Here is a 22,424-nt window from a genome sequence, read left to right as displayed (position 1 = left end):
ATAGAAAAATACTCAAACGGTTCTGGTTACCGTACATGTGTAGCTCATCACACATGTCCGAGAAGAAAGCGTGGAATTAGCCCTTGTAAGACAAAAATCTTAATTGATCCAAGTAAGAAGTTTAACATAGGTTTAAAGTCCTGTTCCATTTTACCACCTTATTGGTAGCATATTCTAGGGGGCAGAACTTGAGAATACAGTATGTACCTTAATTTACAAGATAAAAACCACTGTGTCACCCTACAATCACATAGGAATTGGAGGATTGAGGACAGTTAGGGGTAATAATCATACATGAATGTACATGGACACATGCATGTAAACCAGTGGCTAGTTCTTTGTTACAATTTGAGTTTCAAGTCCCTGGAGTCCTCAGTAACAATGTCCTCAGTCCATCAAGACACATGTACCCGGTACATGTTTTCATGTGACAGTTTGAGAAAGTAACATACTGGTAGATTTGAAAATGTTGAATATTAGATGCATTCTTCTTGGTGTGTGATACTTTGAGTTTTGACAACATAATAGTGTACATAGCGGTACTACCAGTGGTGCATGTTGATGTCATGCTGTGTTTACATGTACATGTGGCTTTTGTATACCAGTAACAATAGGAGGCACGGTCCTCAGTGATTCCAGGTTTATCAATTTCAGAAAATCTTGGTACCTGAAGAAAATCAAAATGTGAAATAAAGGTTATAGTCATAGGGTACAGTTCATGTCTACATTGGGAAATTCCAAGAGTCTCACCATTTGGAGGTTTATTGAAAACCTTTTCCAGGAAAAAGTTGGGGAAAAGCAAAAGTTCTAAGGATCTGTACAGTACATGCATACATACATGTATCAACAACCAAAACAGGTCAAATAACACTTGACAAAATTTTATCAACACCAAAAAAGGATAGTTTTGCAACAATGTAGTCACTGATCTGGTTGGAGATACAGTAAATTTGGAATAGGCCCATTCAGTAGGTACAGTCTATGTACATGTTCTGGTACATAAAAGGATACAATAGATTCCACAAACTGAAGCCTTATAACATGTACCATGTGTAAAACACATTCATTCACTTTTCACATACGGTACAGTGCAATTCCACTATAATGAGCCTAATGGGATCTGCACAAAATGTTCGGTATAGCAGTTTTCAGGATGCACCCATTCCCTGCTCTGGCCTGTTGAAACGTGGCAGCCTGCCTCACAGATGTCTCTGTATACATGTACGTGTATGAGGATTTCGGGCCAACACTTCCTCAGCCAAAAAATCATGTTTGAAATACATAACACCAAAACTCATGCATTTTTTTCAATGCACATGTATGTACAATTCCCTCCAATTGGCACTTTTTGGGTAGTTCTCAGTGGCAATCAACTCACAAAATGAATTAAAATTTCCGATGAGTTTGCCTTTAACCATCTCTTAAATAACACTTGCAACATGCAGATGGGCTGAAAACCATTGTATAGCATCCGAGTCACAATAGTATGTACATGTACATGTACGTGACTGAAGTCAACAATAGTTAACAAAGATTGTTCAGACGATCAAAGCCAGCCAAACATTTGATGAAGATATTTGCATTTTAAGTTCCAAAAGCAGATGGTGCCTGCAAATGTATTATCTGTTATGGTAATAACAAGGCATAAACTCTTGTCTTTGTAGTGATAACAGGAAGCAAGATTTCCACATTAGAGTAAAGGTACCCGTGTTGCATGCACGAACTGGGTAAATGGACTTGGACACGTGCCTGTGCATGCACTCAAAGGGAATTTATTTACATTTATCCACAAACAGTCTCGACCATGCCACATGTTGCTTGTTGTTCCTGCACGAGTACAATTTTTCTTAAATATTCATCAGTCCTCAATTTCTTTGTCTATTTGAAATAATTTTCAATGTTTGATGAAAATGCACAAAAAATTGGGGGGGCCAAGGGGCATACATGTACATGTTTGGTATACCCATGGGTTTGGTATAGCAGGATGTTTTAAAAGTGTTCGTTATGGCACAGGTGGTATTCCACTGTAATCCCTGTACAGTAGTTTAGGCTTGTACATGTACAGTTTACATACAAGTACATGTATGCCTCTGACAATACTTGAAACTTTTCCCTTGTATTCAGATATTTTTGAAAATACACCTTTACCTGTCACTGTCTAATAGGAAAGGCACCGCTGAACATAAAGGGTGCAATCTCTTTTGTGCCACTAAGCAAGCTCATAAATGTCAGCTCCACTGAACCACAGAACTCAGCAATGGGTCTTACATCCCCTGGCTCTGTGTTACACGAGTGCTTTCAAACATTTACCTTTCAAACATGTACTGTTAGGAATTTGGAGCAAATTCCTTTCCCTTTGGGGGAAAAAAATACCTTGGTTACTTCAGCAAAGTGTGTTATTGACAGGCAATAAAGAGACTGGGTATTTTGTTTCAAGGGAGGAATGTTTGATTGGAGGAAAGAGAGCAACAGAGGCCCATTGCCTTCTGTTTTGTAGGTGCCTGCATGCTGGTCAGGCTAAAATGACTTCACTGTTTTTGATTTCAGTCACTTGGAAAAAGATTTGAAAAGTATTGAAAAAATCACATTTGTTTTTGGATAAAGAAAGAATTGGCTAAGTCGATACTGGTTCTTTTGAAACATCTAAAAACAACCAGAAGTAGTCATTTTGGATACACGTACATGTACATGTAGGTGTAGTCCTAAATTCTCTGGTACATGTAGTTGTGTGTATTCTATGGACTATTACATAAAAATTCACAAGATGGCCATTTTGGTTCCTGCTCCCCAAATTCACTTCATGTCTTGACCACTCTGAAATAGGAGGGAGCCTGACTATGATACTCCATGATACATGTACATGTAGCGGTACCAGTACTGCAGGTACATGTAGCCCCACATGATTAACAACCCTGGAAACACTAGCAGAAATACATGTACATGTATGTCATGGGCTACAGGCTGTCATTATAGTAAGCCTTTGATAAAATGTAAGCTGTATCCACAAAGTACATGTAGGCTTATTGATTTGGACAATTGCCTTCTTCAGGCAATTTTGCCAGACTGCCTTGTAAAGATTTCTGTAAGGTAAACCTACTGTCCGTCCCTCCCTTAACACTGTACTGCAGTGGAAGGTTTTTACCTTTTTACTTGGGAAAACAGAAGAATCAGGGCCCGATTTCACGGAGCTGCTGAACAGTTAGTAGAAAAGTGGTGCTAACTTTAGCAGAAACATTTGCTTACGTTAAGCCGTATTTCATGGCGGTGCCATGGCATGGTCGTGCTAACGGTTGCGCACACAAAGAGATAAACTGTTATGTCACTAAGTTTAAGCAAGTTTTCCTCCAAGTTCTGCATGCATTTGGCTGTGCTTACTGCTTACGGTCTAGGACTGAGTCAGTTCGCATAATTCACTATTGGAATATTCGACCTTCAATTTTATCGAAGATCCGAGTATTCGGTGGTACCAACCGGCAGATTGTTTATGAACAAAACAAACAAAATCAGTTGCAATAATGTACACAATTATGTACACTGTGATCAATATAATAGCTTCTCACATCTTGGAGTATCTCCAGCCACGATTTAGCAAGATTTAAGAGATGAACAATACTTTTTGCCCTGTTGAAAATTTCTATTCCTCTTAAATTGTTTAACAAATAATTTACTGTTTGAATCATAAGATTTCCGTCCCTTTTCTTTGAATTTGCTTGAAACAAGCCTCCATAGTGCAATTTTTTCTTGTTTAAAACTAAAGAAATTTTTTCCTTCCTTTTCGTGAGTTTTGCAGTTGAACATTCACATTTCGAAAATAATAATATTTGAATATTAGATAATTGAATGAATATTCGGTTGTTCGACACAGCCCTATTATTGTCTCAATGAAATATGTGGAGCTTTAATAAGAGTGAAATTGTGTGCTACGTAGTGCTGTGAAAATAGGCCCTGTTTTCAGCTACTTCAGCAAACATGAAGCTTAGTTTGTAAGCAGAGATTCCTTCTGAACTTAAACTTTTTTGGCACTCTTATTGTACAGTACAGATGACAGTCAACTTTAAATCTTAGGCCTAATAACCCCCAATTTTTGAATGAAACCTTTGTGAATCTTCCAAAGTTTTGTATTAGGCTCTATATTTGAACTGGTGATCACACATTCTTAGTATTATTAAAACTTACAAGGAATACCAAGCGACACGTGAAGTAAGTAATGGCTATACTGTACATTTAAGTCTGTAAATCCAGTGAATCTCTAGTGGATTTGAAAGATCTGGACAATTCTGGTATCCACTGTACATGTACAGTGTACATGTACGTGTACGTACATGGACCTTTAACATACTGGGTAACATTTTTCGTGCATTTTCAGAGCTTAAATCTCTGAACGAGGAGGAAGTCTAACAGGATGTTTGCTGAATAAATAATGTACGTGTACTTGATTATGGAAATTGGAAACCAAAGGATAAGCAATGAATTCTGGATGAAATTGATAATGTTACAAGTTTGTAAATGGTCTTGTAATGCTTCTGTGGCCAAAAAAAAGGTTCTTTGAGTTTTTTTTACAAATAATACTGAGTTCTAATATCAGAATTCCAGAGCCATGCACTTTAGGTTACTTGTAGATGGTGTAAACAGCATTGGTGTATTTAGGCTGGGAAACACATAACCCGACCAATTTGAAGTGATTTCCGGACAACAGGTGGCCCTGTTTTTTTGACAGTCTGACGTTTTTATTACAGGTTGGCTTGGTTGCTGTCATAATGCTAGAATTGGGGGAAAGGAATGGAATAAAATCTCGGAAGTTAAGATCATTTACAGATCATTGACAGGGTCAGGGGGAAGGATTTGTTCTGAATTGGTGCTCATTAGCAGAGATTCTTGGGAACTCTTTGGCACGGAATAACCTTGAATTCCTTCTGTTGTCACACATGTTGAGTGTACATAGGCTGTTTGTATCAAATGGTAAAAAGTCGAACCCATTTCTGTGAGTTTGGTCAGCTGGCCACTTGGACATTTCTTCAATTTTAGGCCAGTAAATCTGTCTTGAGCAGAAGCACTCAGCAGTTGACAAGAACCATATTGGTGGGATGTGTTTATTTGGTTGGTAGTGACGCAACGGGACGGCAACACATGCCTTTTGTAGTCACTGAACCAGCAAAGTGCAGTTTTCACCAAAGGAGTGTCTATTGCTTGGAAAATGGGGCCCTCTCTTGGTCCCACTTGGGGCCCGTTATAACTGAGTTGATTCTTTTATGGTCAGTATTTGTGTTCAGGCTCCTGCTCCAAGTGTTTTTCTGTAAGAAAAATTAGTCCTGATGAGCACGTCTGGCCAAACAGTTTCAAATTCAATTCATATTGAAGAGCCTGTTGATGGAGCATCTGTGGGACAATTTCTTCACAGGAAAAGAGTGGTCCAAATTGACAACATTTGTGGGATCTTACCCATGACCTTGGCAAGGAAGATCAATCCAACCACTACTGCACCAGCTGTTTGGGGGCAATAGAGGCCATATGCTGAATAATTTGCTCAATTATTTCCACTTTTCATCAAGTCTTCAGACTGTCTCCAGTGGGATGACAAGGGAGCACAGTCTGGACAAACTGATAGTTTGAAATCTATGCTGAGTGATGGGCAGGCAGACGTGCGCTTCGAATCAACCGCTGTTTCATGTTTGGTCCTTTTTGCCATCTTGACAATGCAAGATACTCGTATGTCAGTTGTTAGGGGATAAATCAGGAATTTTTGATGCAAAATGTTTTGACCTTTTGCAGTTTGAGCTGTTCCATGGAAGCACAAGTCATAAATCTTGGATGACAAGACTTTGAAAGTCAGTGACAAACATTGTCCCTTCTCACAATTATTTCCATATTGCTGAAAAAATCTCTGGACTTTGACAGCAAATCTTGGTGCTTAACCCTAACATTCCTAAATCCTTCAAACTATGTAAACCGCATAGATCGAAGGGAGTTTGAAAGACTAAGGAAGGTCAAACCTAGTCATTTGTACATGTACTTCACATGGGGTGTGATCTACAAGTTCCTTGAAAGGACAATATGCCATAGATTGGCCGCAGTGTGGAGGAATTAGGGAATCTCCTTGCAGACATGCCTGATACTGAGGAGATGGGTTCAGGCCTGTACATGTACATGTATATACCAGTACATGTACAATGCACATGTCAAGTATGAACATGCACACATATAGCTCTGTGGCATATTGTGTTGACTTGACAGTTCCCCCGTTCTCCTTGAAAAAATAATTGGGCTCATCACTTCAGTCATCCACTGAAAACTCCTGGATCTGCCATTTTAAGTCCTAACTTTGCCAATCAATCAGTGTACTGTACTTGCACACTATTGAGCACATCATTTTAATATGTGGGCCCAGTCCTGCATGGGAATGAATTGTTATTTGGGTCCCAATACTTGTATCGGATAAGCTTACATGTACATGTATGCCTTGATTTGGTGCTCATTTCATTGAAGAGTCTTGTGTACCCTCCCATTGCATGTACCAGCAAGGTGTATTGTTACACCTGCAACTGTACATACCAGTATGCGTATGTTTCTTATGGGGATATTTCTGTCTTTATGTAAATATGCAGTTAAGAAAACTTGTAGAAAGACAGTCATTTTCCTTGCACTTAACTGGAAATTTTGATCATGGTTTCTGTTACAACAGATAAAACTACATGTAGGTACCTAAATCAGTGTTTTTCTGTGGGGAGACCTTGTGTGGATCTGACCATGTGTCTTCACTACTTGCAGTAAATGACCTTTTTAGTCCACTGGTCCCCATGTCCTCTCCCTTGGCTGTCTTGCCCAAACTCCACCTGCAATGCATGTCACCCTCCGGATTGGTCAGTACGCAGCCCCTGTAGCAAACAGTAATCAGCTGCAGGGCACTCGGCTGCCTTGGTAGTGAAGTTTGGTTAGTGGTTTGGCTGAGCCAACAGGTGTCACTGATCCACCTGTTAGGTTGCTGTCCTGCCAAAACAGAGCCTTTCTCCCTACAGACCTTGAAATGAATAACACGCTTGATACAGGACCTTTCTCACTCCCAATGGGAATTGGGATGAAATGATTACAAAAATGAATGAAACTGTGCTAGTTTGTCAACTTGCAAGTACAGTATCTTTACTTTTTTTAACCATCAGATATTGTTTGAGATACCGGTACTTATGTTCATGTTTTGCCAAAATCCAAACCCATGAACAAAAACCCATTTAACAAAACATACAGTATGTTCTACCTGTACCCAAGGATCGAGACTGAATTCCACAAAATCAGTCATTTAGGTCATTTTATCGGTAGTTTAATTATATGTGCTGGTACATTGTCATTTGTATTGTAAAGGCAAAGCAAACTTTTTGTTGTGAAGTGACACTCAGTTTCGTACTGGGGAAACCAGACATCATGGACATGTACAGTAGACAGTAGTACATGTACATGTAGGCAAACAATTCTGAGAGTTCCTGTAGATTTACATTGTTCAAGATTATATTGGGGGCTTTCAACTCAGAAGTGGTTCTGGTGATCAACTCATTTTGTTTCATGTACATGTACGTACATGTAGGTTACACATGCAAGAACTGGAGATTTGCTCCAGGTAACGGTACATGTACTTGTAGTTTGGAATACTTTAAAGGTAATTCATGCATTTCCCCTGCCCAGTGCTCCAAATCTCATCTTGAGATTTGTCAGATGTAAAGACAAGAATGGGAGAATTTTGTCATGAATATTTTTACCGTTGACACACTGCATGGAAGGGCTCCCTATGGGTAGGGAATTTCTAAATTGAAAATCCCCTGCCTCTATCCCAGGGACGGACACAGTTTGTGTGCTCATTAGCTTGCTAATTTTGTAATAATTATTCATACTGTATTTTCTGTGATGTAAAATTGTACAGTGTACATGTAGAAGCAGAGTGTGACTGTCTTTGAAGTACTGGTATTCTCTTGGACTGAGCCTTGTGGATCTGATTGGATGCATGCTTTCTGTTAGTGGTAAGTTTTGCCACGTTTAAATCAGTGAATTAACTGATGTTCAAGTAATATAATTCTATATACATGAATGTACATGTGTCTCTGCCCATTCCAATTAACAGTGATAAGACAAGATAATAAATGTTCACCATTTTTAAATTTCTTATTTAAATGTATGTCTTTTACTGCAGTCAAGCAAACATTTGCTGAATTGTCTCTCTACATTAAATAAAACTGTTTTCTGTTGAATTTTGGATTTCCCTTTTGCTTTTACTGGACTTGTGCAAACCTTTCTTTTGTTCGATATTGCAAATCACTTTGTGTGAGCATAAGGTGTGAGTGACCAGAGTTTGTGGAAAGTTGCCTTAGTTGGCAACAACTTTTGCCCCAAATGCATACTTATCTTAGTGCATTGTATCTGTAGTGTATTTCATTTTTCTTTAGCAGGAGTGGTTGTTTTTAGTCTAGCAGGTACGTGAGAATGTGATATTTTTATACTTTACGAATTATTCCATTGCTTTTGTCACATGTATCTTGGTACACACTGCAGTTTACCAACCATTTCACTGAGGGAAAAACAGTACGCCTACCGGTACACTGTACATGTACACATGTACCGGTAGCTGTGATATAGATTTATACATGTAGCAAGAGGAAGATCTTTTGGTAGCAAAAGTTATCTAACAATGAGCTGACCTTAGAAAATCTGTGTTGGGTTTACTCTTTCGACGTCACAGTAGTGTTTTATTACAAGTGGCTGCTAAAACTATCTGGAATGATTTTCGTGCCGGTACAAAAGTAAAAGAATGATTCACAAGTGTTAAAATCCCACACAGACCATAGAACACTGGATGGTAATACGCATGCTGCTAAATACTACATGTAAATAAAAATACAATGTAACACATGTCTGTTTTGAATGAATTTGAGTTAAAATCGAAAACTAACCAAAAGGTGATATTTTTGCAAACTTTGGCCACCCACACAGGTTGTAGGCAAAATGAGAGTGGTCTACATGTAGACACACATGTCCATTGTACATTGCAATGCAATGCATGCACAGGTACTGGCACTTACTGTTACAGTAAAAATGGATGCACCAACAGGCTGCTGAACAATGTCTGCTGAGTACATACATGTACATGTACATGTAGGCCCTACATATGTACTGTACATTTTGTACCAGCCTTGAATGAATTTTGGACAGACTTGAGTACAGATCTTGAAAAAAATTGTTTTCAACTTTAACCTCTGTGTACATGTACGATATTGTGTACATGTATGGTACAGTTAAGCCCAAAATGATTCATGCACCGGTACCTTTTGAAAAATGTGGCAGTTTGTTATTTTGTTAAAACATCTGAAGTGGACTGATGGACAACCCAGGCACACAAAAACTTGTATTTCCATTGTGAGAGCTCATGTGGTCATTTAGCTCTTTGTTGTCAATTCTACTACTGGTACGTGGTGTTCTGGTTGTAAATTATGCTACATGTATCTGAATTTGGAATGGGTATGAATGATTTTGGACTTCATTGTGGAATGGAATGTTCTCATCTGTTCTACATGTACCTGTCCTGTACACATTGTATGCAAATTCCCATAGGCCTTCCTCGACTGCACATTTAGATACCGGGTACATGTATGTACATGTACATGTATACATTTCTTGTACTTTGAACGTCTGCTATAGGGCCTATTTTTTTTTTATTCAACAAAATGCCAAAATTTATAAAGAAACTCAACATGATGAGCATGCTCTTGACTGGCAAATTTGTGCAAGTGCAAGTTTTTTGCTGGGAGGAAAGTTATGTTGCTTTGCTACGTTAGCTCACCCGGAGTAGGCCCCTACATTGTAGGCTTTTGGCTGCTATTGTAAAAGTGTTCAAAGGAGACTAAAGTCACCCCCTTTGAAAACAGAGGAAATTCCTGAGCCAGGTCACCAGAGGCCAATCTCCAGCAAGTGGCCCCCTTGTATTTTTTAATGCCCGGATAAGTTCTTAAATTTGCAGTTGACATTGCTGTGTTAGGAGTGATTGGGAGTGAAGGCGATTGTAATATACATGTACATGTAAGGTGGATTTCTGTATGGCTGATTTATAGTGAGCTTTATGGCACCAGTAGACAGTGGAAGCTAAAGGGATGTTTCATTGCAGCCTATTACATACATGTAGTATAGCAATTGTACATGTACAGTGTACATGCACTACAATGTATGTGTACCTGTACATGTGCGTACTGTGCACATACTGGTACTGTATGAAGCGTCTACTGTATGCAGCATTACCAGAGTACCGGTGTATACTGGTGGTCTGCAGTAATTTTTTTTCCATTGTTAAAATTATGAAAAATTTATTTTCTTCACTCACTTCAGGTGCTGAGTCAGTCGCCTCCTCTTCATGTTGTCTTTTTTTCATTTTTTGCATGAATTTACCCTCCTTTACGGTAAACTTGAAACTCTAAAAAAAAATGGCCGTGTAGGCCTAAACTACCGGTATGCAGTGTGCATTAATGTACACATACAGGTGTGATACTATGAATGTACATGTGTACCTGTAAGCTCCTGTGTGTATGTTGCTCAGTATGCACTATACTGTCAGAAAGTCTCTGGGTCCACTATTGTCCAATGAAATCCACAGGAAATGGGGATTTATCAGTGAATATTCTTGTGACAAAGGCTTTGTCAGGTGAGACAGCTACCGAAACATGTTCCAACACTGGATTTGTACCCAAAATAGACAATTGTAATTAAATACACAACTGGAACCTCACTTTCAGGTACCGGTGCACATTGTAAGTGAAATGAGAAACGGGAAGCGAGCATTGATGCATTAAGTGATCATTACATGTGATTAAATCATACATGTACAGTTTTTGTCCTACCTATGGTACATGTACATGTATGATGTAGTACATGTACATGTGTGCAAGCCATAAAATGTGTGAGTTTTTAAACAGGTGGAACCTGTCATTTGGAACTTCGTTTTAGTGCTTCGGTTTACATTGTACAGTGTGGGTATCATAGCTGTGAGCCGCTTTCATTTCTGAAGCTTTAATGCTTTATTGTTTGGACAAACACAAGCAATTCATCTCGTGTACTTTTTCCCATACAGAGACTAAACCAAAAAGACAACCTTAGCCTGTATGGACACTACTGGTACATTATGTACTGTACAAGTTTGTATTGTCCCTACACGGTCTTTTTGGTGTTGTGCACTCCTTACACTCCTGATGTGTTCTTGTTCGGTATGCAGTACACTGATCATACAACTGAAGTTTTCCAGAGGGGTAGGGCTGTCCTGCTTGCAACCCAGAACAGCCATGGCCTGGGAAAAACGTATGCAAATGAGGTGTTAGTTTACCAAGGTTTTTCCCCCAAGAGGTTTTAGCCTGGTGCCCACACTGCATGGTGTGTTTCACAATGGGCTGTAACCAGATTTCAAAGGAGTGGGGATGTTGCATTGGGTCTTGTGTTTGGTTGGCCAGGCATGGGGGTCAGCCACCAAGGTTAGCCCTGGTGCTTTGATAAGCCAAGGGGATTGTGAGTGATGACTGTATATATACAGTAAGTGTGTGTTCAGTAGCTAGTATCCAGCTCTGTATTCAAGCCTGGTCAGCAGAGTATTGTGGCTGGAATTGTCAAAGTACAAACTCAGCGTGTAGCCACTATTATGACTTCAGCTTTCCAGGGAGTTTGTTGAGTGTTGGAGACTGAGTGTGTTTGTGTAGTGTTCGCGACTTTCCAGGATCCTGAAGTCTGCAGTATTAATTCAAAAGCTGGTCATGATGGTTTTCTCATGCATCCTTGAAGTAAATTGTTTTGATGTCTTTTGTAAATGTGTATGTCCCAGCACATCTGATGAATTCATCCATAGACTTGGGAACTAATCAACTTCCAATAGTTGTCTGTCCCACTTCGTCATTCTACATGGTTGCTTTACATGAACACCAGGTAAGCACCAGAAGATACCCTTTCTCAGTTGCATGCCTGTTAGAAATTGAATACAGGTGCACTAGTACGTTACTTGGTATTTCTAGAACTCTATGGTTGCACACAACATGTACGTGTACAAAATCTTGTATTCAATGTGCCTTTAATTGAAAGTACCATGTACTATATGTGCTTGCAGGTGAGACAAACTTTGCACATCCATTTCCGATAGCATTCTGTTACATAATGTTACATGCCACTGCCTAGAGCCTGCCCAACTACTGTACATGTACAGTACATGCACCGTACACTCTAGGTGTGGTACTTACTTTTGTTGACTCTGAGTGTCACTTTGTGCGTGATTTGCCCAACATTTCTAGATCTTGTTGATCTTAACAGGAGTACAACATCATTTTTGCTTCACTGTGAACATGAGGCAATGCTGCAGAGCGATATTTGTTACAGTGACCTGCTGTAGCATGCAGCCAAGTCAGGGTAGTACTCATGTCAATCCCCGTAGGCTGGTTGATTGACTCTGTTTGCGTGACAGCTACTAGGACTACTGAAGCACAAGTGTGTGTATAAGTACTGAAATAGAAATTGCCAGAATTAAGATGCATACATCTGCACACAGAAAATCAGTGTGGGTTTACAAGTTCCTGGCATGGCATTAGAAAACATCATACACCCCATTAAAAAAGTAAAAAAAAATCCCTATGGAACTTTGGACCATTAACCTAATGCATTGACTGACAAGTTTTTCAAATACTTTTTATCTTTACACCCCACACAGTATGTACATATGGGTGCTTTCAACCACTGAACCGGATGTAAAATTGCATTCATTCGCCTAAACAGAGTGCTGTGCACGTTTTTTTGGTTTTGTTCCGTCAATAAATAAGAAAAACCTTTTTCATAATTTTATTACCGTGCATCAAGTTTTTTTGTCAAAGGAGTGCTCTGCACTTTAATTTGTGTGGTTGGTACTGCATTGTGACACTTTAAACATGATTGCCTTTGGTGTAATTGGTCAACCAATCACAGCCAGCGTTTCCTAAACATTGTGACCTGTAACAGTATTGAAAATGGTTAACTTTAGCCACAAGTACTAACATCACCAGCGCAGTAAACATTGCGTTCAGTATAGGACACAAAGATCACCTTGTGCGCACCGGGTGGCTGTTCTCTCCTTCATGTCTGGTAAGCCTTTTGTGCCAAACCCTTGTTGATTAGCTTCTCAGAAATGCAATAGGTTGATGCACCAATGTATTGTACAGTGGTATGCATGTACTGTACATGCACCTTGCAGGTGTCGGATTGCTCATAGCATAGGGGGGTGCATGGGGGATACAGGTTCCCTATGTAAGTGGCTCTGCAGTCTGTGTATTGTCACCTCGGTGGGGTCATTTCACCCCATTAGACCAGAACTATTTTGTCACAGCATTGGTCTCATGTAAACAACATTCCAGACCCTGACCTGACCTCATTCCATTCCAACTAATTGGGTCAATTAAAGATCCCCCCACACACAAAATTGCTGCAGAGGCTGATGATAAGCTATAAGCTCTGGGATTCGGGTCAGAGTTTGGAAGAACTTACTTAGAAGATACATGTAGCTTTTCCCAGTGTGATCAGCTTTGTAATCTCCCCTGTCACTTAACAGGTAGCTTTTCCCCAATTCCACAGTCCATTACCGTATGTGTACATGTAGTTACTGTAGTTTAAAAATGACATTAGATGTCCACCAACCAAAATGCGAAGTACATGTACCAGTACATGTACTCAGTGAAGCTGATCACGTTACTTTTCCGACTTCCACGCTAAGAGGAAGAGTCCAGAACTACGTGGAAGTAAAGTGTGAGTTGGAAAAGCACTTTGGGAAAACATGCCCAGCTACAACATTTGGTACTGAGTTGTGCGCTAGTTGTGTGATTTCTTCAGTAAGGGACAAGTTCAGTCAGCGACAATTTGTCAAAAACACTGGTCGACTTTGCCTGGTGCCCAGTTTATATTTAATGCACAGATTACTAGTTCAAATCGACCATTGGTTAACAATTTGCCACTGATCGAACTTGTATGCAGACCATTGGGCGTTTGTGTACTGCACTTATTTATTGGTATTTTGGTTTTTTTTTCTTTCAGGAAGCCGTGATAGACATCAAAATCTTTTTTGATTTGCTTTTTTGCACATGCAAAGGTGGATCCAAAATCAATTTACCGTTGGGACAAATTTCGCGGGGGGAAGGGTTGACAAACAATGTGGAATGTTTTTTTCTTTGTAACCTTTTTGAAGATACATTTTGGGGGCTTGTTGCATGCCTTATGAAGGATGGGAATTGAAGTAGACCAAAATATTTGCTATTCAATATGTTTGAAAAAGAAAAATGGGGCGGGGGATCCTTGTTTGGGGGGAGGATGGATTCCTTTGTCCCCCTCCCAGATCCATGTTTGATCAAACGTGCCCTGGGGATGCATGTACCGGTACATTGTAATTGCAGGCATGATTGTACTTAAACTCTTAACATACATGTACATGTACATATGTACATGTACATAGGGACTACACTTGTGTTGAATGATAGTTATTGTGGGGAGAAATTTGCTGTAAGGGCAAATTTTGTTTCCAAACAACTTGGTCCAGAATTCCCTACATGTATGTCCAACATGTACTTGTATCTGTAGATTTTACAATACCCGGTACATCTAGGAATCATCCCCTCAGTGCAGGACTGGCCGTGCACATGTGACTTTTGTTGTCCTCATGTTGAAAGTACCGGTAACTACATGTACCCCAGTAACACAAGCTTTAGTGTGATTCTGTAGGAATCTGTTTCACTGCTTGTACTAGTACATACATGTACAGTACATGTACTGTAGCCCTGCCACCATTACAGTTTTTGAAGGCGTGGTATATTTTGTTGTGCATACAGACCTACATGTACCGGTAATAGCTTATGAATTGTAGGTTTAGTGCTTAACACTTTTGGAGTTGAGAGGATTCCATGAAATAAATGTCTTGAAAGGTTTAGAATTGATGTCTAGCATGTGTACATTCCTTAACTATTGTTATTGTGCAGGGTTACTTGGTGTTGAAATCTTCTCTCCTTCCTCCCAACTGGCCACCAAGTAAATTTCATGGTGGTGGAACCAGGTACATGTACATGCTTCTCCAGAGAAAACACACTAAACGCAGCCCAAATCATTGTCCTAGTTGAGGACTTGACCAGGGGGAGGAGGTCCACCAGACGGATAAGCCATTCCCATCAAGAGCTGTCAAGTTAGATTTGGCCTGTGGGTTCCCACGCGGGCATGTTACACATGTATGCAGGGTCTAGCTAGGTGAACAGCAGCACTTCAGTGCACCACACTACTTTACACTGTGCAACCAGTACTGTGCCAATCATTGCCAGCTGCCTAAAGAGTGTATGGCTTTTTCTCGTTGAAGTTCTTGTATGGGATAAATTGTGGTACTATTGCAATGCCAACAAGTTCAGAATTATTGGCTTTTTATGGAAATAAGGCATACATTCTACATGTCCATGTATGTAAGTTGATCTGTTCAATTTCAGTTGGATAAGTAGCACTATTGAGTTACATGTCTGACTGCAGTCAACCAGCTGTCATTTACTGGGGCAAGTGTCATACTGTCCTATGGTACCACCTGTACATCATGCATTTGTAAAAGTCTCTGCATCTGTGATACCAAGTGGATAATAGAACCATGTTTAATTGTGTTCAGATTTCAGCCTTAGGTAAAGGCTTGACGTTTTCTGTTGTATATGAAAGCTACATCAGTGTACACGTACGCGTATACTGGAGATCATAACTACCAAACACTTTGCACTGTTGGTATTAGGAAGATTAACTGTATCATTATACATGTACATGTACCAGTATACCGATATACCTGGACATACACGGTACAGTGTACGGTACCTTTCAACCTCCTGGTACATTTCTGAGACCTGCATGTACAATCCCCTCGCCACATGTTCTCCACATTTGACTTCAAGCTTTCCCTCAGTCAAATCTTCCATTATTCCTTGAAACCAGTGGCAATTATTCTAACTCAGACTGTCAAGTTCCATCAAGCCACTCAGCCAATAAGAACTCGGGAAACTGTCTCACTTTTACCAATCTTTTGCAAACACTTTTGGTGCACACACTTGCAGGTCCTTACTTGTGTAGTCAGTAGGAAAAGACTTACCATGTAGTCAAAGTTACACTGTGGCATGTGTCAATACTATACAGTGTAGGTGTACATGTACATGTACTTTGACATTTGACAATCTTCCGGTATATACACAATTGTGTAGTTTCTTCATTCTACATGTACTGGTACATGTAGACTTTTAAACCACTTGATGGCGGATGGCGTGTAAACATACACAGTTTTCCTTATCTGTTCCATGGAGGACGTGTATACATACTCGTTTGAGACTTCATGTTTTCATTTCCACAGCATTGTGCTTGGTTGCATCATGACTAAATTGCAATGTTGAAGAATTTGCAGAAAAAAACTGCCCCGTAAGAAAATCCGACTTTAACTGGCTATTATGCATGTACAAAGGCCCAGGTTTGTTCAAGTTACCGGTAGCCTGGCTGTTAAATTTCTGTAGAAGGTTCTGGTCTGTTTAAACATTGCTTTATTCCCATCAGATTTTGGTCCTTCTTGTGGGTTTCTTTATAAACTGTCACATACCGTACATGTATACATGTAGATCACACTGTATGCTTCACTGGTTGATATAATTACCATTACATACACATGCACAGTACCGTATGTGGCTGCTGCTGTGTTATTGTATAGGGCTGTATTACCACAGTGGTTGCTCAACTGAAAAGCTGCAGTGCCCTTCCTGCAACTCTTGCTTTGAATTCTTGTGGCGCGGTCCGGCTCATTGAAAAATGTCAAACAACCCTCCCCCATCATAGTCGCACAGCGCACACACAATGGACCTGTAAGGTAGCAATGTTTGGATAAACTTGGTTGACAGGTCAGAGGTCATGAGTCTGTGGTCTGTGCTAGCTTTTGGAATTGGTGGAAAGGTTCTTACATGGATGCAGGGAGGTTGGAGATACATGTACATGTACATGTAGGGAAGTTGGTGAGGCTAAATTGTATCATTGGGTAAAAGTTTCACCCACAATCCTGCCATACAGAAACTGGTTATGCACATACCTAGGGACGATGCTGGGGGGGTACTTGTAGAATAATACATGTAGATGGGTGCATAATTTTGTTGTTTGATGTTTTTGGTCTTAAACTTGGTACTGCCTTGTTGATCAAGTGCCTCATATATATGTAATACATGTACCGGTGCATGTATATGAATCATTATAACAGTGCCAATCCAAGGTGGTGGACAGACACCTTGCACAGATACAGAGATTTCACACTCCTTGCATTTCTGTTAATGTACGGTACCAGTCTAAATCACACATGTACATTATCCAGGCACTGAAGTTTTTCCACTATTTAAACCTGTTGAAGTTGAACACAAGACTTACATGTACATGTACACAGTTTGTTAAAAATTATTTTGAGTCTTCTAGATTTTTAAATTGTATTTCAGAAATGCATTTCTGACAAGTGTTTAATTTTCATGTACCGACAAATCTGAAGATTACCTTGCACAATGAAAAGGGAACATTGTGCATTTACCGGTATGATGAAAACATCCATACCCAGGCTTGAGTTTTTGCAGAGCATGCATGCTTTTCATTGGCTCCTGCTATGAACAAAAGAGGGCGCTTTGCTAACAAGCAACAACTTCCCCTGGGATGGACACCACCTGCCAACCCCCTGTATTTCACTGGTTGGCGCGTGCGGTTTCTGGTACGGTTATACAAAGGGAAGTGCTGGTCCTGGTCCCTCCATTATCCTAACACTGAATAATACAATGTACATACATGTACATGGGAGGCACTAGCCAGGCCGTCAGCTCAATCTTTCTGTTTTTAATAGGGTACAGGTGCACTCACAGGTAGCCAGCATCTTTACTGCAATGCAAATACATACATGTAGAAACTAAATCGAGGGATGCTTCCCAGGACAGTTGAGAGGTGAGAAAAAGGAAGAGAAATGTTTAGTTTTAATTGTACAAGATCCATCAAATGCTTCATTTACACTGTACATGTACTCTGAAGTTTGGACTGCAAGGTTGGGAAGAATTCCATGTAAGGACGTCAGTAACTACAGCTACAGTGACCCATTAGCCATCAGAACGCAAAAACATGTCCAGAAAAGTTCAATTTACATGAAGAAGGGAAAAAACAAGTGGTTTACTTAGAACACACTTTTTTAGACCAGCCACATAGGTTTTGTGTACAGGGTGTCAAACAATGTCCGTACATGTATATGGAACTCTTTCCCCAAGGTTGAGAAAGGTGGAGCCTGGCCTCAGTAATGTACATGTACATGTATGTCTACATGTGCAGTGCATGTGGCTTGATTGCACTTGTGATGAGAGTGTACCATGTGGTTTTCTGCCTCAGGCAAGGATTCTGAGAACTTGGGAATTTCCTGGCAAGAATGTCCAGGGAAGTGAAGTCCATCCAGATCCCTTTGTACTTGGATATCTGACCACAGTTCCTATGTACAGGTAAACCTCAATTTCTTGACATTGTTCTTAATCACTTTACATTGTATACGTTGCATATCATGTGGTCTTTGCACTTTTCACAGCCAATTGAGATGCCGGTCCCTTGAGGGCAGTCAAAAGTTATGATTAATTACTGCATATTGATTAGAAAGCACTTGCAACCAGATTGCATGTACAGTACATGTACACCTGTTCCTTGCACATACATAATATTGATACCACAGGTTGCTCCAGAGAGTCTGTGTTACATGTTGCTGGTCTGGTACCACAACCCTGACAAATGGCTCATCGATATACCCAGTACCTGTCAGAAGTATTTTTTCTTTATTTTAGAAATATATCCTCAGTGGTTTTGTTTTGAAATGGCTAGAGATTTTTTTTGTCTCATTTTTTGTAGTATCTCAATTTTGTGGCTTTGTATTGCTGCAAGAGCTAGACAAAGATTGTTGAATGTATATTAACTTGCCAATTTTTTTTGGAAGGGATGGGGGACAAAGCTACATGTAAGCCACTCTAAGAACAACATGACTGCCTCCAGAATATTAAAGGGTACCGGGGTAGCTGCAATCAATTTGTTTTGATACACACCCTAAAATGCACGTTTTTGTCTCAGTTTACCACTATTCCACTATTGTTCCACTATTTCAAAGGGTATTTTGTTGCCTGTTTGGTTTTTATGCTAATAAGATTTCCATATTCATGAGCAAAACTGTGATGTCATCCCAGGAAGAAAGCCTAAATGTTACATTGTTTTGTAGTAGTGTAGGATTACTAGTACTTGCACTTGAATACCATACAACTCGATTACGCCAGAATACTCAGCCCATACTCGTTTATCAGTACTCGAAAATCATTGTACTTGGTCCCTACTTGATTCTTTCTACTTGGATTGTGGGCGTACTCAGCACTGGTACTCGAGAAAAGTTCAACTGCTTCACTTTTTACTGATAGCGTTTTCGGACGATGAGCGACGACTGCATTGCTCAACCTTGAACACAAAGCAATGCAACACAGCAGCTTCACTCTGTAGTCATTAAGTCACACAGAATGTTTACTGTGCCTTTAGGAACCCTTCTGAGCTAGTCTAGTTTCTGCCTCCACAGCTACATGTAAATACATGTTCTAATGTATCGTAGCGCTGATACGAGCCAAGCTCGTGCTTTGTGTGAGCATTTGCGTTATAGTTTACAGTGCATGTTTTGTTGAAAATTTTTCGTAGCTCTTTCATAGTTTAATATGAAGGCAATTTTAAAGTAGGCTTATGAAGATCGAGAATTCAGCATTAATTAAGGTGCCGGAGCAGCACAGTGCCACATTATGTACAAGGCATGCCCAGCTATCCTTTTTTTTTTTTTGCTGTTGTTTTGATAAGAAATGCTCCGTGAACACAAACTGCCACAGAATTCAATGATTTGTCAATAAGTAAACATTTTTGCACAAATCAGAATTGTAGGTTTCAGGATTACCATGTACAAAAATGTACATGTATGCAAAGGCTGTGTCCGTAAGTCCTGGCTGTGGCTTGGTACATGTACAATGTTTACATGTGTACTCATGAAAGTCAACTGTCACAGGCCACAGCCATTCCCCATCTCTGCCTTTGTCACTCCCAGCACCTGCCACAACTTTCAGATGTACAGTGTACATGTAGCCCACTGGTTATTTTATGTTTTGAAATACGGTAGTGTCTTTCATTTCTTTCATTTAACAAGTGCTATTGGCAAATTTACATCGCTTGCTCTGTGCTTGCCTATTGTGGGGACATTGTAGTGTATTATTTCATGGTGTTTGTGTACATGAACCTAGCCTTGTGTGCTTGGAGGATCTTTTTATGTTAAACTGCAGAATTTTCAGTGCCCATAGAAAGATGTCATCCCATTTTTAGCAGAGTGCCCTGTGTCAAAGACGTGAAAGAGAATTTTGTGGCCATGAAGAACAGCTTTTTTGTTAAGTGCATTTTAATCAATTGGCAGACAGTCTTGGCGCCTGAACCTTTTAGCCTCCTTCACCATGGTTATTGTTTGTACTCTATGTACATGCAGCTGGGTATTGTTCTGTCTTGACAGAGTGATCGAAGATTGTTGAGCGGCCGCAAAATGTGTCACGCTTAAGTGACCACATGTCTGTAAATAGCTGTATTTGGCAACAAGTGGAACTCTTACATGTCACCCTCTTGCTACACATTTTGGGTGTGGATTACTGGTTATTGAATGGTTTGAAAGAATGTCGTAATGTGTTCTAACAAGCGCTGTTAGCAAATTTGCACTTTCAATTATCATGATTTGTGTCTTACACAGACCTTGCCGATGTGTTAGATTTTAGAATTGTTACATGATGGAGCATACACATGTACATGTATGTACATACATATGTACGGTATGTGGCCAGATGTGCTCCAAGAACCTTTAAAATGGGAAATTTTCAATGCATATGGAAGGACACCATCCCTATTTTAGAAGAATACTGTACCGGTACAAAGAGAACTGTGTAGTCCCTATTAAAAATGGCTTATCCAGTACATGTATGTTGAATGCATCTTAATCCAGTGGCATGTGTTGGTGCCTAAATTGCCACCTCCCACCTTGGTGCCCACACCGCCACCTATTCCACCTTATTTGGCAACAAGTGGAATCCGGGCGATTCACAATATTGTGCCTCCAAGAGTTTGCAATGCAGTGGCCAATCACAACGTGCAAAAACCCTTGCCAAATGCGCATTGGGTCAACAGATTTCACACGTCGTGATTGGCCATTGGCATTGCAAACTCTTCGAGGCACACTATTGTGATTCGCTCGTATTCTTGTCTAGACCTTAGCTGTTTTAGCTACAGGTATGGTACAGTACATACATGTATTCCAAAGAAGGAGACATGCCGTTTAGCTACAAATTATTGTTAAAAGTTTCCATACAATTTGATTTTTAGTGCAGGTTTCTTGTAAATGTCCCTTTTTGTTCCATTTAGCATTATTTTTCAATGTTGTTATGCCCTTTGAAGGACATATTTGGTACCTTTGTATTGTTGTGCATATCCAAACTTTAGTCACAAGTGGAAGTTTGAGACCTCACTGTTGCAGCGTTTCGCACCACAGTAGAGAGTAGATCCAGAAGCAAAGTCTTCAAACACTGTTTTTAGGGAGGGAATTTTTGGTGTACATTTTGAACAGAAAACTCTCCAAAATAAAATGCAGTTCTCAGAGGAGAAAGGAGATTCCAGATAGCTTTCTTATACGACATGTACATATAGAGGACTAGAAAGTTGAACAAAACATTCCTCCCTTGTAAAAAGTTCACATCATGGGCCTTTTAATCCAAGTTTCATGAAAATTGTTTGCTTTTCAGACAAACAAGCCAAAAGGACACCAAACCAATGGCAAATATTGCTCATTTTAGTCAAGCAAGGGTGATGCAGCTGTGTTCTTTATATCACTCCTACCCCCACCCCCATCCATGTGCACCCACTTTGTCATTTTGATTAATGTCTGCTGTCCAACATGAATTAGCTTATTTGTACACATGTATGTACATATGTTGGGTACATGAACTACCGGTACATTACTTCATGTATGTGTTCACCCACAATAGACTGCTTGTCTCTAACCGTTCCCAGAGTTGTCTGCAGTCGGCACTTTGTGTTTGATCATGCTGCTGTAGCTTGGTTTTGGTCTTTTGACTTTGTGTAGTGATGAACAAAAGTCATCCTCCATGAAAAATGCTGTTTTCTCTGAGCAGACAGAGCCAAAACTGGGTTGAGTGAACAGTTGGAAGAGAATCATATACATGTATGGTGGCCCTGGAGGGACATTGTCGATTGTCAATGTTGATGCCAATATTCACAACCAAATTCACGACTCACTCTCAGGTTGGGAATATTGCTGTCAATATTCAAGACCAAATTCACAACTCGCT

The 22,424-nt window shown here is 39.9% G+C and overlaps 1 protein-coding gene across 13 annotated transcripts in view; it reads left to right on the top strand.

Moving 5' to 3' along the window:
• rbpj (recombination signal binding protein for immunoglobulin kappa J region) overlaps window positions 1–22,424 on the top strand; it is a 68,266-nt gene that overhangs the window by 10,681 nt on the left and 35,161 nt on the right. For 2 of the 13 annotated variants that reach the window (XM_022239284.2, XM_087131045.1), the window contains exon 2: window positions 7,918–8,003. The exons of 2 other annotated variants lie outside the window; for them this stretch is intronic. The gene's annotated coding sequence lies outside the window, so the exon portion shown is untranslated. Of the gene's footprint in view, window positions 1–7,906; window positions 8,004–11,469; window positions 11,935–12,975; window positions 13,114–15,437; window positions 15,459–17,961; window positions 17,980–18,411; window positions 18,519–22,424 lie in introns of those variants that run through there. 9 more of the 13 variants (XM_022239280.2, XM_022239281.2, XM_087131046.1 and 6 more) reach the window with 8 other exon arrangements.

This window comes from Acanthaster planci, linkage group LG21, assembly GCF_054643075.1.
Source record: "Acanthaster planci isolate LZ-2023a linkage group LG21, COTS_SCS, whole genome shotgun sequence".
Taxonomy (NCBI): Eukaryota; Metazoa; Echinodermata; class Asteroidea; order Valvatida; family Acanthasteridae; genus Acanthaster; species Acanthaster planci.
Note: the sequence above shows the minus strand (reverse complement) of the source record. Positions and strands in the feature narration are given on the sequence as shown.